Source organism: Tursiops truncatus, chromosome 19, assembly GCF_011762595.2.
Source record: "Tursiops truncatus isolate mTurTru1 chromosome 19, mTurTru1.mat.Y, whole genome shotgun sequence".
NCBI classification, from domain to species: Eukaryota; Metazoa; Chordata; class Mammalia; order Artiodactyla; family Delphinidae; genus Tursiops; species Tursiops truncatus.
The window spans coordinates 37,703,680-37,721,118 of NC_047052.1; the positions used below are offsets into that span (position 1 = coordinate 37,703,680).

General features: G+C 43.0%; 1 long non-coding RNA gene across 1 annotated transcript; it reads right to left on the bottom strand.

Annotated features, from left to right (window-relative positions):
* Positions 1 to 219: 219 nt before the first annotated feature.
* Positions 220 to 16,019, bottom strand: LOC117309215 (uncharacterized). Its single transcript, XR_004523486.2, has 3 exons — positions 15,378 to 16,019; positions 7,385 to 7,592; positions 220 to 629 (listed from the first exon to the last, which is right to left on the bottom strand). It is a non-coding gene; the product is annotated as an uncharacterized lncRNA (long non-coding RNA).
* Positions 16,020 to 17,439: the final 1,420 nt, after the last annotated feature.

Here is a 17,439-nt window from a genome sequence, read left to right on the forward strand (position 1 = left end):
ATGCCTAGTCCCTCAAGGTCCCATGACCTTCAAGTCACCAGAATTATTTTTCTCAGAATTTGGCATTGAGGAGAAAGTAACAGCTGACAGAAAATGATGCAGTGATACAGGCCTGCAACACCACTCTTGGAGTCTGCTCCAGTCCCCACAGACACCTCCCAGTCAGCCACCCATTCCACACCTGTTGCCTGAGTAGTGAGAGCTGTGCTCAGAGCTGTAATCCGCAGGTGCTGCTAGTGTTCAAATTTAGATTTCCTGAGGCAGAAAAGCAGACTTGTATCTTTCAGAAAGAATTCCAATAGTGTTGAAATAAAATAATTGTCTGAGCTCAAGTTGATTTCAAAATTAATCTAAAATAATCCATTTCCTGAGCCTTTTACTTTAATGAGCATCCTTCCCACCATCATGCAACAAGTATTTCCAGACTTCCTCTGAGCCTCCTGTCAGCATGGTAGGCCCAGGATCTCAGCCTGGGACCCCCGTGTAGGACTCAGAGGCACCACAACACCAGGCAGGCAGGGATAGAGTCCATCAAGAGGAGCTCCCAAAGTGCAATGGGTGTGCAGGAGAGCTGGGTGCTGAGGGTGTGTCAGTCTCACAGTCGGAATTGAGGGGATAATGGTTTTACCCTGGAATGAGGAAGCAGAAGAAACAAACATTAGCCTCAGAAGAGCAAGGAGGAGAAGGGGGGCTGAACTGTCTCCTAGAAATATCTGCTGAAACCCTAACCCCAGTAGCACAGAACATGATCTGTCCAGAAATACAGCCTTTACAGAGGTAATTAAGTGAAAATGAGGTCACTGGGGGGCCCTCATCCAAAAAAGACTGGTTTCCTTATTAAAAGGGGGGCATTTGGGCAGAGATAGACACACACAGAAGGAAGACACTGTGAAGACACAGGGAGAAGATGTTGTGTGACCAGAGTGATGTGTCTACCAGAGAAGATGTCGTGTGACCAGAGTGATGTGTCTACAGACCAAGGAACACTGAGGATTGACAGCAGACACTGGAAACTAGAAGGGCAGGGAAGGGGTTTCCTGTGAGCCATCAGAGAATGTGGCCTGCCAGTACCTTAATTCTGGACTTCTAGCCTCCAGAATTGTGGAGAACAAACTTCTGTTGTTTTACATTGCTCAGTATGTGGTCCTTTGTTACAATTACCCTAGGAAACAAACACAGGCGGCATTTTAGCTCTGGTTCCTCCAGAAGCCAACTCTGAGACAAGGATGCAGCGCAAGTAGGTTTGGGGGTAAGATTTAGGGAAGCACTGATGTAGGACTGGGGAAGTGAGGCAGGGATGGGAAGGCAGCCGACACAGGGCGTGGTGTCAACCCAGGGACCTCTGAGGCAGTTGGAGCTGAAGCCACTGGGAATTGTGGAAGCCAACATAGGACATGCCCCACAGAGCTATCCAACTGCAAGGTGAGGGAGCTGGTTATTTATATTCCACCTCCCCTGCACTGAGGGCTGCTGCTGGGGGGCAGGGAGGAGCAGGGAATTGTTAATTCTCTGGTACTTGGTGCGGGCAATAAAGTGGGCTCCAGAGACCAGAGAAAGCCCTTGGGCAGGAAAGCCCAGAACTGGCAGTAAGTCCTTAGTCTAGTGCTCACTGAGGGGATAAGGATGAGAGGATATGCAAAGCTCACCGATAGTGTCTGCTTCAGGGAACATTTTGAGAAGAGGGAGAGAAAAAGGCAGGAAAGTTACGGTGAAGCTCAACTGGGAAACTTGAACATCAGGCCAAAAAGTCTGGACTTTGCTCCATAAGCAGTACGGAAGTAGCGAAGGTTTTTGAGCAGAGAAGTGACCAGATTAGAACTTGGCTTTTAAAAAAAATCAATGTGGTTGGGTATATCGGAGAAGAAAAAACAGAAGAGAGACAGCTAATTAGGGGTAACAGCGCTAGGGAGGGTGTAAGGCTAAAATGACATGGAGCACAGGAGGGGACGAGTAGGAGATGTTGGTTCTCTGCCCCATAAGCCACATGGTCCTGACTCTGGAAGCCTCAAGGAAGCCAGAGCCAGGGTGTGGAGAGGCCTGGCTCCCAGGCACCTGGGATGAGCAGGTTTAGGAGAACTGTCCAGCATGCCTCTCACTTCCCTTCCCAAGTCCAAATTTCGGAACAAAATAGAAGCATAAGCCACTGAGAGTTGAGCAGATGGCTTTTCCAAAGCTTTCCCTGTTCTCATTCTATTCAAAGCAAACATGGATTGGAAGCCATAGGTTTGCAAATGCCACCGTGCCTTTTGGAGCTGTTATCTCATTTGCCAGTTTTTCGCCTGTACCTCTGACTTTGCTGCAAAAGAAGGGTTATCCACACTGACCTATATATAAAGAAAGAATCTAAATATGAATTCTAGCCTAATATGGCTCTGATTTCCTTGACAGTGATATAAAAATCACTGACATAAATTGCCCAAGAGATAGAAGACCCTCAAAAGGAAACAAGGGAGAACACATCCCCCACTAATTCCATATAAGTCATGGAGATACCACTTTTCCTCGCTCCTGCCTGGAGGAGCCCTCCAGGCTGGGCTGCACAGGGAACGGGCTGCTCCCTTCTCCTCCCTCCTGGAGGTTAGGTCATCTCCTGGCTTCTCTCTCCAAAGGGCTTACAACAACCAGTCTCGGTTTAGGGCTGGATCTGTCAGTTCCTGTGTGACCAACAAGCCTGGTGCTCACGGAGAGCTGGGGATGGAAGCATTTCTGGGAGACCCAGGCATGGACTCAGCCAGCTGAGGCAGAAGAAAAGATTAACCCTGCTCAGGCCAAACCACGGTGTGCCTCCAGCCGATGAGCTAATGGCCACCTTCCTCATGAGGTGGCAAAGGTGCACCTGTCTTGAGTATAACCATTCTCCTAGCTGGAAGCCAGCTTTACATTGCAGCCCCACTCTAAACGCACCACAATAATGTGCTCTTTAGGTAAATACTGTGGTGCAGTCTTTAATGAAGTGAAGACTCTCCTCGGAAGCGAATGGCCCGCCTTTCGTTTACCATGCTGCATCTTCAGAGAGCAAAGGACGCGTGTGGTTTGTGCGTATGTGGATAGGTCTGTACCTACAGACCTATCCACATATACATGTGCATGACAACTGACAGCACACAGTGCTAATATTTGCTGAGAACTTACAAAGTGCAGGGCCTGTCCTAATCACGTCACAGCATTCTGTCATTTAGTTAGGACAACAACACTATGAGGTAAGTTCTGATTTTACCCTCACTTTACAGATTATATATCAATCCAGAAGGATCAAGGCAGTGATACAAAAAGGGTGGTACCAGATCAGCAGCAGCAGCATCACCTAGGAATGCATTAGAAATGCATAGCCTCACCCCACCCCCGCTCAGAACCTCTGGGAGGGGCCCAGAGGGAGAGCAATCTGTGTACTAATAAGCCCTCCAGGTGATTCTGACATATGTTAAAGCCAGCTAGGAAAAGCAGAGGACCCCAAACCCCAGTTTTGGCCAAAGGCCAAACCCACCCCACTGCCTATTTTCATAAATAAGGTCTTATTGAAACACAGCTGTGTCCAATCATTTAGATGTTGTCTGTGGCTGTTTTCCTGACATGGGGCAGAGCTGAGTAGTTGTGACAGAGGCCACATGGCCCACAAATTGCAAAATATTTCCCCTCTCACTCTTAACAGAAAGGCTGCCAAACCTTGCTTAGAGCAACTAAGGTTTGTGTCTCAGTCCCCTTGCAGTTCTGTAGAGGCAGCCATGACTGTGTAACTATCTTTCTCTGGCTTGGCTATGGGGCAGCCCCTAGCTGGGTCTTTTCCAGTTGTGCCGGTGCTTAAAGCTTTTGCTCTGAAATAACAGGAGTCATTCATTCACATGTCACTGACCAAAGCCTAACATCCTTGGAGTGTGGAAGTATAATCCACCCCCAGTCCCAGGAGGGACAAAACAAATATTTGCCAATATTAATGTAATCCTCAAATCCAGCCCTCTCCTCTGCTCACAAATACAGTTTGCTCTCCCTCCACAAGGGGAATACACAGTCCTTACACAAGGGAGATGGCTGTCCCCTCACAGCCTCAGGCTGGGAGGCCAGCATCTCAGGACCATCTCTGCAAGCCAAAAGTGGCCTCTCTTACCCCCCACACTCAACATGAGGTGGTGGAGCAAGGCTACAAACACATAAACACCCAGTGAAGAGGTGGAATGGGAGTGAAGTCCGCCCCACTGACAGGGGGGCACTGAGGATGTTGATAACACTCCTCGGGAAGCCCTAGGACCCTATTTTCTGCCCGTATATTTGTGCCACGGGAGGACTTTCCATTCCACTCTTCTTGGCCACCTCTAAAGAGGACAATGGGGAACATGCTCTACTTGGGAGAATGGCTTCATTTTCTCAGCCAGTCTCCTGCCCAGATGAGGCTTAAGGGTTGTCTTAAGTCTCAAACAGCCTCAACCTCTATTTGTCCAGGGTGGTGATTCTTTTGGTGGCAGAAATGTATTTGCTTCTTATTTATATGACTTCAGGCAGATCCATGTAGTATTAGCTATACCCATGGTCCATTTCTCTTGACAATTGTGGGTACCCTGATCCTATGGCATTTCTGTAGGAGAATTGAACCTCTAGTCTTCCATCCCTGAGCCATAATGGGGAATATAAGGCTCAGATGGGTGAAGTAAGTTTTCTCTGACCTCACCCCCTGGGTCTGGACCCAGCTCTCTAGGTGGCACAGTTGTCTATACCACCTCTACTCATCATTCAAAATCTCCAGGCCTATTCTTTCATTCTATAATAAACAATTCCAAAGCCATTTTTGCAGGCTCAGAGGAGCTAAGTTAGATGTTCCCTTTAACCCAAAGACATTTTTCACAGCCATCCCCCTTTGCTTGCCTCTGAAGACTCAGATATCCTTCTCAAACTTCAATGACACTAGCGTCACCTGGATGTAGGGGATGTGCTTGTTAAAAACACAAGGTCCCAAGCCCCACTCGCTCAGGATATGATTTCATAGGAGTGGGGTGGAGCTGAGAACAGACATTTTAACAAAGAATCCCCGCAACCCTCCCCACCCCCTAAACACCCAATGCTTCTGGTGCCATTGGCTGGCTTACCGCTCTTTGAGAAACATGCCCTATTAGTTCTCTAATTTCCACCTGGTAGGGGGTGAATAACATTTTGTGAGAAAGTAGCAACTTCTTCTAAAAGTGCTTGAGAGCATGTGAGAAGCACTTTATTAATTTTCACCCCAGTCCTTGAAGGCGGCATCATGATGGTTATAATTGTCCCTTGATTACTTGGAGGAATTGAAGGGTTCTTAGAGAATAAACTTAGACACAGAAGCCAAGTGATGGCCTAATTCACCCAGCACGCCAGCGAGGGGTGAGGTTGTAAAGGAGCAGACCAGGATGCACAGGGCTCCTCAGAACCAGACCTCAGAAATGCCTCCCCACACCCCTGCAGAAAGAGGAAGGAAGCAGAGAAGGACAGGACAAAGGGGAGGAAAGGGGAGAAGGGGGAGCCTCCAAGTCTGCACTCAGTTTTATAAAATGTTGAATTCATTGCCAATATTTTCAACTCAGATAGCTGCATATAAAAGTTCAAATATGGCATCTCATGAAGACTCAAAATCTCTGGAAACACACAGAGCTGACTGCAGCATTCACTTCGGGCAGGGCTTGCAGTCTCCTGCTGCCAATGACAGCTTCTCTCACCACCTTAACCTTAGGTGGTTGGACAGCAGCCCTGGCCAGGCTGGTCATACTTCCTATCACAGTTAAACCTTTGAGAAGAGGACTGACACTACTCTTCCTTCTCACTAAATGGTCAAAGATCTGACTTGCAGAGTCTGAGGAAGTGGGAGCCATGAGAAGGCAGATGCCTCTGAAGGAAAGTGCTCATCATCTTCAAGAGAGCTTGGCCTCTTGCAACCTCACCACACCTCCAATGGAGGAGACCATGGTTGGAACATTCTGTCACAACTTTGGACTTCACTAAAACCTGCTCCATCAACATCAGCCATTGTCAGGCCAAGGAAACAAAGGACAACATGTGGAAGCAAAACAGGCCCTGCCATGAGAAGAATCTTGCTTATGTTTTTCCGGTGGCAAATGTATTTGAATAAAGAACTTCTAAGAGAAAATGAACAGATTTAGAATGAGTTTATCACCCACAAAGCTATCATACGTTTTTTCATGATATTTGAGAATTAAGTTAAGATTAATTTAAAATTATGTCTCACATAATTAAACAGAGATTTAACAGAGTCTATAGAATAAATCTGGCCTTTGAATGAGGTATCTAAACTTGCATATTAATATGCAAAAAATGTAAAATAATTGCACTCAAGCAATAGTTCAAAAACATTTTATCATAATCATACATTCACAAAAAAATTAGGAAGGAAATATCTGGGAACCACTACAGCATTTTCAACATGAGGAAACTAAAAAAGTAATAGTCTTTAATGCAAAGCCAACCAATCTGACATGTAGATAATTACCCAATTACTGTGCAGTCTCTGGGAGTGAGTAGAACCAAAGCCACACACTGCAAAGCAGCCAAATGCACAGCCACCTCCCCCTCACTGGTTGTCATTAACCATCTTTGGAGATTCATATCCTTTCTAAGAAGCCAACCAGAATTCCAGAATCTCTACTATCTTGTCACAGCCTACCTATTCATAAAGGATGTTTATTGTTGATACTATTAGCTCCAGAAGATATCCAGAAACTCTTTTTCAAAAGTGGTTTTTAAAAATTGCACTAAATAAAATGAATATTTTCCTTCAAGTGTATCAAATTATAAACAAAGGGCATGGAATTACAGAGCAAAGTAACTATGTTTCATAGGATCAAATGGAAGCCCTTATTTAAAAATAAAGCATAAGTAATTTGAACCAGTAAATTTTTCTTTATTCATCCAGCCATCCATTTATCCATCCATCCATCCAGGTGTTAATTAAGCACTTCCTACCTAGATCACTGCAAGTGGTATTGGAGATGCAAAAATGACTCCAACAGGCTTCCATGGAAGTTGAGGGTGATGCGAGCATAAAAAACTAGTTTATACATGGCAAAACTACTAAATGCTGTCTCAGAACACTTTTGGTGGTAAGTGACATAACCCCACTCAACTCAACTTCATCAAAAAAGGGACCTTATTGATTATAAATATTCATAAAATATTCAAGTAAAATATTGATTATAAATATTGATTATTTATAGCTGAATCATTAGGTATGGGGTTCAAGGAAGCTGGACCCAGGAGATTAAACATTATCATCAGAAATCAGTCTACATCTCTCCACTCTGCTTTCCTGTGTTGGCTTCATCCTCAGATAGTCTGTCTCTACATGGTAGATTCCTACAGGTCAGGTCTACATTAGCCTTACTGAAATCTAAGAAGAAAAAGTTTCTCTTACCTTGTGCTTATAGCAGATATCCCAGAATTTGCTTGCTCTGACTGGATCATATTGAATTATGAAAATATCCCCAAACCCATGGCCATTTGGGGGGGATGCACTTTCTGATTGCCCAGGACTAGTCCATGGGTTCACTCAGGAGCCTGGGAGAAGAAGATCTCAGGTCCATCCAAATGTCATGGATTGAGCTTGAAGGAAGGGCAACCCCCTGAGAGAAAATAGTGGTGCTATTATCACCATAAAGAGAAATGAATAATAGACAGGTAAAAATAACTGTTGCCTCTTACAAATGTTCTAAGAAAAATACAATTAATGTGCAGTCAGTATCCAGAGGAGAGAGAATAGAAGTGTTATAACAAGTGTAGTGATGTGCACATACTGGGAAATGTACAAAGAAAAGGGAGAAACTGAGGAGGAAGCTGCTTGCCCCCTTGGTTTGAGTTCAGCTCCTTTGGATTCTCTATTTTCTGATAAACCATGGCATATTTGTCAATAAGAGTCACCTCTTTCAGTACCCAACCACCACCTAAGGATCCAGTTAGTTTACCAACCTGGACATCATTTGTTATTAACTCATAAATATGCCTTGAGTAATTTCTCTGTTCTGGGTGCTCATCTATGTTCTAAAGTTATGAATGAGTTATGAGTAATGAAAATAACACAAAAAAATCCTGGCCTTTATGAAACTTACATTTCAGTCAGTGAATACAGACAGTAAATAGAAAAGTAAAATGTAATACACAGGATGTTAGATGATGATAAGTGCTTTGGGAAAAACAAGGCAGGGGAGGGAAAGACATGACTAAAGTAAAGTAGACATGAGAAAGTCACAATCTTACAGTAAGAATTTTTAAAAAGTTGTGAAGGTGAAGGAGTGAGTCACATGAATATTTAAAGGAAAAACAACCCAGGCATAGTAAACAGCCAATGCAAAGACCCTGAGGCAGGAGTGTGCCAAAAATCTTTAAGAGGACTGTTGTGTCATGGCAAGAGAGGAGAGAGAAGTAGGTAAGATGAGAATGGTAGCAAAGAGGCAGAACATGTAGGGCCTTAGATGTTGTAAGGACTTCGGCTTTTACACTGAATGGATGGGAAGCAATTGGGTATACTGAATAGAGGAGGTCATAGTATGACTTCCATTTAAAAATAATCACTCTGGAATTGACTACAGAGGGAAAGGGTGGAAACAGGGAGAGCAGAAACTTCTGCAATGATTTAAGTTAAAGATGTTGTGGTAGCTAGGAAAATTTGATTAAATGTTGAAGGTAAAGTGACCAGATTTGCTAAAAGGCTGTATTGGGGATACTCTCAAGAAGAGTAGTCAAGGATGACACTGAGAATTTTGACCTCAGGGAGTGGAAGGATGGAGTTGCTACCAACTGATATGGGGAAGACTGTAGAAGCAGGTTGGGGGTGGGTGGGTGGAAGGTAAGAGTTCTGTTTTGAACATGTTGAGTTTGAGATGACTGTTACACACTCACGTGAACATGGAGAGTATGTAGCTGGGTATAAAATTCTACAGTTCAGAGGAGAGGTCTGAGATGGAGAGGACAATTAGGAACTTACTGTGTAGATGACATTTAAATCCTGGAAAAAATACAATCACTAGGGGAAAAGGGTCAATAAAAGAAAGAATATGTATAAAGACTCCACCTGGGGACATTGCAATTTTAGTGATCAAGGAAACAAGGAGAAAATAACAAAGAGACCTGAGAAGTAAACACCAGTGAGGTAGAAGAAAAACTAGAAGAGTCTAGTTTTCCTGGAAGCTAAGCAAAAAGTGTTTATGGAGAAAAAAGTCTTCAAATATTGCAAGTATTCGAAAATATTAAAATATTGCAAACAGGCCAAGTGAGGTGGACATTGATCATTGACAATTTGGGTCATCATTATGTAAGTCATTAGCAGTTTTAGTGTAGCTATGGGACAAAAGAACTGAAAACAGAATACATCATTGACTCTTTTATAGAATTTTACTGTTACATCAGGTACCTAGAAACATAAAGTGCTAGTTCACCAACTCCCCATCCCCCCAGAAAACTTAATTTGTCATCTAATATGTCTAATATGATGAAACAGCCAGACTCTGTGTTTGAATCATCCTCTGCATAACATTTTTCAGAAAGGATAAAAATCACAAAGTTATATCTAAAGTAATTGAGACCAAAGTATTTGCAATTAATCTCAAATATGTTAAATACATTGTTTACATGCAATAAATCAGAAGTTCTCTATGTCACCTTTGATGTCAACACAAAAATTACACATTCATTTATTTATTCTTTCTTCTCTTTTCAATAATATTTATTGAGATTTCCAGTTCCAGGAATGGTGGAATCTTCCCACAGATAGCAACTGTAAACTCTGGAAAATATTATAAAGCATGGCTACTTCAGGGAACTAGAAAGCAACCAAAATCAGGCAGAACCTGGATGGGGCTTTTTCTTTGAAATAACAGCACACAGAGAGTGAGAGCCATAGTCATACCACTTTGCCAGGAAGTTACAAGCTAAAAACTGTGGTCATATTAACTTAACATGTCATAGAAGGGAGTTTGAAACTGCCAGAGTGGCTGGAAATTGATGGTGGAAAACCTTCAAAAGAAGAAGCTGGGAGAGAGGGGAAAGATGGCGGAAGAGAAAGACGGGGAGATCACCTTCCTCCCCACAGATACATCAGAAATAAATCTACACGTGGAACAACTCCTACAGAACACCTACTGAACGCTGGCAGAAGACCTCAGACCTCCCAAAAGGCAAGAAACTCCCCACGTACCTGGGTAGGGCAAAAGAAAAAAGAATAAACAGAGACAAAAGAATAGGGACCGGACCTGCACCAGCGGGAGGGAGCTGTGAAGGAGGAAAGGTTTCCACACACTAGGAAGCCCCTTCACGGGCAGAGACTGTGGGTGGCGGAGGGGGAAAGCTTCTCGAGCCATGGAGGAGAGCACAGCAACAGGAGTGCGGAGGGCAAATAGGAGAGATTCCCACACAGAGGATCGGTGCCAACCGGCACTCACCAGCCCGAGAGGCCAGTCTGCTCACCCGCCAGGGAGGGCAGGGGCTGGGAGCTGAGGCTCGGTCTTCAGTTGGAGCAAATATGATCCAACAGCACATTAAAAGGATGATACACCATCATCAAGAGGGATTTATTCCACGAATGCAAGTATGCTTCAATATATGCAAATCAATCAACGTGATACACCATATTAACAAATTGAAAGAGAACAACCATATGATCAACTCAATAGATGCAGAGAAAGCTTTCAACAAAATTCAACACCCATTTATGATAAAAACCCTGCAGAGAGTAGGCATAGAGGGAACTTTCCTCAACATAATAAAGACCATATATGACAAACCCACAGCCAACATCATCCTCAATGGTGAAAACCTGAAAGCATTTCCACTACAATCAGGAAAAAGACAAGGTTGCCCACTCTCACCACTCTTATTCAACATAGTTTTGGAAGTTTTAGCCACAGCAATCAGAGAAGAAAAGGAAATAAAAGGAATCCAAATCAGAGAAGAAGAAGTAAAGCTGTCACTGTTTTCAGATTACATGATACTATACATAGAGAATCCTAAAGATGGTACCAGAAAACTACTACACCTAATCAATGGATTTGGTAAAGAAGTAGGACACAAAATTCATGCACAGAAATCTGTGGCATTCCTATACACTAATGACGAAAAATCTGAAAGTGAAATCAAGAAAACACTCCAATTTACCATTGCAACAAAAAGAATAAAATAGCTAGGAATAAACCAACCTAAGGAGACAAAAGACCTGTATGCAGAAAATTATAAGACACTGATGAAAGAAATTAAAGATGATACAAATAGATGGAGAGATATACCATGTTCTTGGATTGGAAGAATCAACATTGTGAAAATGACTCTACTACCCAAAGCAATCTATACATTCAATGCAATCCCTATCAAACTACCACTGGCATTTTTCACAGAACTAAACAAAAAATTTCACAATTTGTATGGAAACACAAAGACCCCAAATAGCCAAAGCAATCTTGAGAATGAAAAACGGAGCTGGAGGAATCAGGCTCCCTGACTTCAGACTATACTACAAAGCTACAGTAATCAAGACAGCATGGTACTGGCACAAAAACAGAAAGATCAATGGAACAGGATAGAAAGCCCAGAGATAAACCCACGCACATATGGTCACTTTATCTTGGATAAAGGAGGCAGGAATGTTCAGTGGAGAAAGGACAGCCTCTTCAGTAAGTGGTGCTGGGAAAACTGGACAGGTACATGTAAAAGTATGAGATTAGATCACTCCCTAACACCATCCACAAAAATAAGCTCAAAATGGATTAAAGACCTAAATGTAAGGCCAGAAACTATCAAACTCTTAGAGGAAAACATAGGCAGAACACTCTATGACATAAATCACAGCAAGATCCTTTTTGACCCACCTCCTAGAGAAATGGAAATAAAAACAAAAATAAACAAATGGGACCTAATGAAACTTCAAATCTTTTGCACAGCAAAGGAAACCATAAACAAGACCAAAAGTCAACCCTCATAATGGGAGAAAATATTTGCAAATGAAGCAACTGACAAAGGATTAATTTCCAAAATTTACAAGCAGCTCATGCAGCTCAATAACAAAAAAAAAAAACAACCCAATCCAAAAATGGGCAGAAGACCTAAATAGACATTTCTCCAAAGAAGATATACAGATTGCCAACAAACACATGAAAGAATGCTCAACATCATTAATCATTAGAGAAATGCAAATCAAAATTACAATGAGATATCATCTCACACCAGTCAGAATGGCCATCATCAAAAACTCTAGAAACAATAAATGCTGGAGAGACTGTGGAGAAAAGGGAACACTCTTGCACTGTTGGTGGGAATGTGAATTGGTACAGCCACTATGGAGAACAGTATGGAGGTTCCTTAAAAAACTACAAATAGAACTACCATATGACCCAGCAATCCCACTACTGGACATATACCCTGAGAAAACCGTAATTGAAAAAGAGTCATGTACCAAAATGTTCATTTCAGCTCTATTTACAATAGCCAGGAGATGGAAACAACCTAAGTGTCCATCATCGGATGAATGAATAAAGAAGATGTGGCACATATATACAGTGGAATATTACTCAGCCATAAAAAGAAACAAAATTGAGCTATTTGTAATGAGGTGGATAGACCTAGAGTCTGCCATATAGAGTGAAGTAAGTCAGAAAGAGAAAGACAAATACCGTATGCTAACACATATAAATGGAATTTAAGAAAAAAAAAATGGTCATGAAGAACCTAGGGGTAAGACAGGAATAAAGACACAGACCTACTGGAGAATGAACTTGAGGATATGGGGAGGGGGAAGTGTGAGCTGTGACAGGGTGAGAGAGAGGCACGGACATATATACACTAACAAACGTAAGGCAGATAGCTAGTGGGAAGCAGCCACATGGCACAGGGATATCGGCTCGGTGCTTTGTGACCACCTGGAGTGGTGGGATAGGGAGGGTGGGAGGGAGGGAGACGCAAGAGGGAAGAGATGGGAACATATGTAGATGTATAACTGATTCACTTTGTTATAAAGCAGAAACAGACCATTGTAAAGCAATTATACTCCAATAAAGATGTAAAAAAAAAAAAAGAAGAAGAAGCTACAGAGAAGGGGAGTCCCCACATCTGTCTATAAACTCCCCTCCAATTCTTGGCTTATCCCTAAACTGTATATGAATTGTGGAGACTTCAAGAAGAACGAGAAGAAAAGAACAGCTGGAGAGCTAAAAGACTGACCTGATATGTCAGCTCCTATCCAGTGCATGTGAGACAGAGATTTGACTTTGTATCCCAGAAAGCTAGAGGGGCTCAGGAAAAACCTCAGCAATTCCACTGAAACCCTAGAAGGACTATGCCTTAGGAGGTAAAATTCTTCCCGGGATTAAGGGTATGTCCTAGATCTAAGGGCAAAACAATAGACCTGCCTTAACAAAACATAAGACCAAGCTTCCAATAACTCAAGTGGGCCTGCCTACTATTTAACTGCCTGATAGAACAAAACTCAACACTCTTCAGAAAAAGATAACAATTCAGAGTCTCTACAACATATCATTTATAATGAGTGGCCACTAAGACCTCAGCTGGGTAAACTGGATTCCCTGCTCCAATCCTCCCCAGCTCTCTATGGAAGGAAGTGCATGGAGCCCCTGGAAGGTGGCTTTCCTAGTAAAAATTAATCCTCCTGGCCAAACTTTACAAAGGAGGAAGCACAGGATCACATAGTCAAGCTATAAGACCCAATTCTGGGGGCTCCAAGAATGCTTCAGGAGGAAGTAATATCCAAGCTAGAATTGGGAGATCAAGCAACCCTGAGCCAGGAGGAGGGAAAAGCATATCAAATGCTTGGAGTTGAGAGAGACTATGGGTGCATCTGGAGCAAGATCCCAAGGAAATTAGGGGACGGACTGGTAGAATCAAGGGAACAAACAGGCAAATAATGAAAGGCCTTGTTCATTGTGTCAAACAAGTTGGACTTTCCCTGAGAATGATGGAATACCAACAGTTTCAAGAGGAGCAATATCATCAAAATTTTAGTGTCAAAATATTCTCCTGGATAATGCAATGAGTCAATCTGGAGAAAATTGTGTTTGAGGTACCCAGAGAATGTCCAGATTCCATAAGAAATTGAGTTTATTTGTCCGGAGCTTAGCAGAAATGTTAGATTGATATGGGTACGTTGATTCTTCAGCCTACTGAGAATTACTGAAGCCTTGGAAGTAAATGAGATACTCAGGGAGCAATCAAGGAAATAAAAAGACCCCAGGAAGAAACCTGAGAATCACCAGTGTTCAGGCTTAATTGGTTAATGCATTAACAGATAGTACTAGCAACAGAGTATTTTATGTTACTGATGGGGCCTCCCTGCAATCAGTCTAAATTAATGAATCTTCCAACATCAAATTCACTTCATTAATGTTTGTCTCTCTCTGTTTTAGATGATCTTCTAGAACAGCAGTTCTCAATCAGGGGACATTTGGCAATGTCTGGAGACATTTTGGTTGTCACAACTAGGGGATGCTACTGGCATCTAGTAGGTAGACGACAGAGATATTGTTAACTATCCTACAGTGCACAAGACAGACTCTTACAAAATGAATTATCCAGCCCCAAATGTCATTAGTGCCAAGATTAAGACCCTGTTCTAGAAGATCATTGGCAGTTGTAGACCTGCTGGTCTATGGATACTGGTAACTTTTGTGTTTTCTTCCCAAGCATTCCTATCAGGGAGTACCAGTTTCTAAGGCTAAAATGAAAGAACCCTGTTATTATCATATAACTGAATGAAATTAAAATCTGAAAATACTAAGTTGCTCGGATCTGGGGAGATACAGGAACTATAGCTTTCACCTGTGACTTATACGTGGGAAAACTAATCTCAGGGGCAGTAGTGCATGAGTTTCATGATGCCATGGAAACAAACCAATCAAATTATGTAAGAGACAAACAAGTACTTCCAGGAGTTGCTTAACATTTTATGAACAGAATGGTCTCTCAAGTCTCAGGAAATGGTCAATCAGTACTAGTGACTGCTGGTTTTGTTTCTGTTAATAAGATAAGTAAGTGGGGGATCATGTGATCTCATCCTCTGACTGCACTGATATAGAGTGGTGCTGTGCTGTCCAAAGGAGAGAAGGAAGACATGAGATTTGCCTGGAGCTGAGTCCCATGTTGGCTTTGTCTTCCTAGAAATGAACCTCCCACGTCTTGAGCCTCTGCTCTGACCCAAAACCAGGGCTGAGTGATGGGAGCCAACAGGAGCAATGGACCAAGTTTGAGGCAAAGTTCCAGTTAGACTGGGGTTCTGATAGGTATGGGCACATGTAGCAAACTAGTGAGACAATGGGCCAAAACTCTATTTGGATGGAGAACCAAAGAGCCTCCCAAGAGAGTACTGAAAGCTAAAGCAAGAGCGAGAGCAAAAGATAGAGAGAGAAAACACTTACCCAAATGAGGCAGAGCCAGGCCACTTTTCTGCTCAAAGTGTGTTCTACCAACCAGCAGCATCAGCATCGCTTGGAAACTTAGAAATGCAGGTCAGATCCCATTCCTGACCTACTGATTTGGAGTCTGTGGTTTTTTGTTTGTTTGTTTGTTTGCAGTACGCGGGCCTCTCACTGTTGTGGCCTCTCCCGTTGCGGAGCACAGGCTCCGGACGTGCAGGCTCAGCGGCCATGGCTCACGGGCCCAGCCGCTCCGTGGCATGGAGGATCTTCCCGGACCGGGGCACGAACCCGTGTCCCCTGCATCGGCAGGCAGACTCCCAACCACTGCGCCACCAGGGAAGCCCTTTTTTTTTTTTTCTCTGAAATTATAAGCCAGCATTTATTAGGAAGAGAGGCAAGAAGGGCATCTCAAGTAGAAGGAGCAGCATGTACAAAGGGCCAGGGGTAGGAATGAACATGGAGGTTCAGGGGATGGCAGATAGGTGAGCTGAAAAGCAGTCAAGGGTAGGAGGAGCAGTTGAGTAGCAGGACGTAGAGCTGGAAATGGACACACGATACCTGTCACCATTATTTAGCCAAAGACAAATCCAAGAGTTTCTTTGGACAAAAGAAAGTAACCAGCAACCCAACCATCTTTTGAGATTTTCCAGTCAAAACAATTCCCTGATTAGGTGCTCACCTCCTGGTGGCAGTAACTTTCCAAGGTCTCCACAGCCCAGCCAAGTCCAAACACAACAGTTCTGGGCTCTGGAGAAGAAATCGAGTGTACGTTTTAACAAGATCTCCAGTTAAAGTCTAAGAAGCACTGATTGTGCTCTGGGTTGAGGGAAAAGGGGTGATGTACTCAGATACATGTGGATCCCAGCAGACTGCCTCTCCACCCAGACCCTCAGGTTCATACCTAAATGCTGTGGAACCCTTAGAAGAGCTATTTCACTGAAACTCTCTTAACTGGTTGAGGAAAGGAAAGACATGGCTTTGGTACACAGAGAGCACATTACACAAACTGAGGGAGGATGTTCCCTCCCACTTTGCCAAACACTGCTGTGGCACCTCTCAACTGGTATTCAAGGCCCTGTTCAGGCTCCTCAACATCTGTTCTTTCCCTCTCAGCAGATGACCTCACACAGAGTTGACCTAAGCAATCAGATAGGAGTACTCTTCTACCAAACTCAAAAACGCACCTGGTTTCCTCTCACTCACCTCTCACCAGGGGAGATGGACCCCTCCTCCCATGTGAGGCTGAATCCTGGGGCACTGCTTGCTCCTTAGGCCCATGCTGATCAACCGCGCTCTCTGCTGGCTCTGTCCTGGTAGCATTGAAGCATGGTGAATTCTCTCCCAGATTTACTTTAAAAGGAAGAATCGGGACTCCTTCCAGCCACCATATCCTCCAGTTAATACCCTGTAAACTTACCTTTCCAGTCATGTTGACTTCAAAATAATCTGCTTACTACAATATTTCAAATGTACAGAAATGTCTGTGTACCTACTACCCAGATTGGACAAATCTTAAATTTGTCTCTATTTGTTTCAGATATATTTGTATATCCAAAATAAATAATTATAGTGACAACTGAAATGTCCTCTGTCCCTCTCTCTGATCTCTCCTAATAGGTAACTACAACCCTTAAATTGGTGTGTATGCTATTCATAAATTCTTTGTACTTTTACTATATAAGTATGCAACCATCCAAAATGTGCAGTATTACTTAGCAAGCTCTTAAACTTTAATTATCAATAAAAGGTGTATTACCACATGGATTAGTCTGTAACTCTCTCTCACACAACCATTGTTTCTGAAATGCTAACCTCCTGCTCTCCTTATATCTATGCTATTGCTGGCATGTATGTTACCTCTTTTTTAAGCCCTGTGACGTATTCTAATCATTGTTTTATGCCACCAGAAATTGTTAAATCCCCTACATTTTTATGCCATCCTCTGGTCGTGATTTTCATTCATACTGGCCTTCTATTTGTGATCACAGTCCATTAGTCTGAAGTGCACCCTTTAGAATCCTCATTAATTAGAGTGTGTTGTGGGGAAACATGCTCAGTTTTT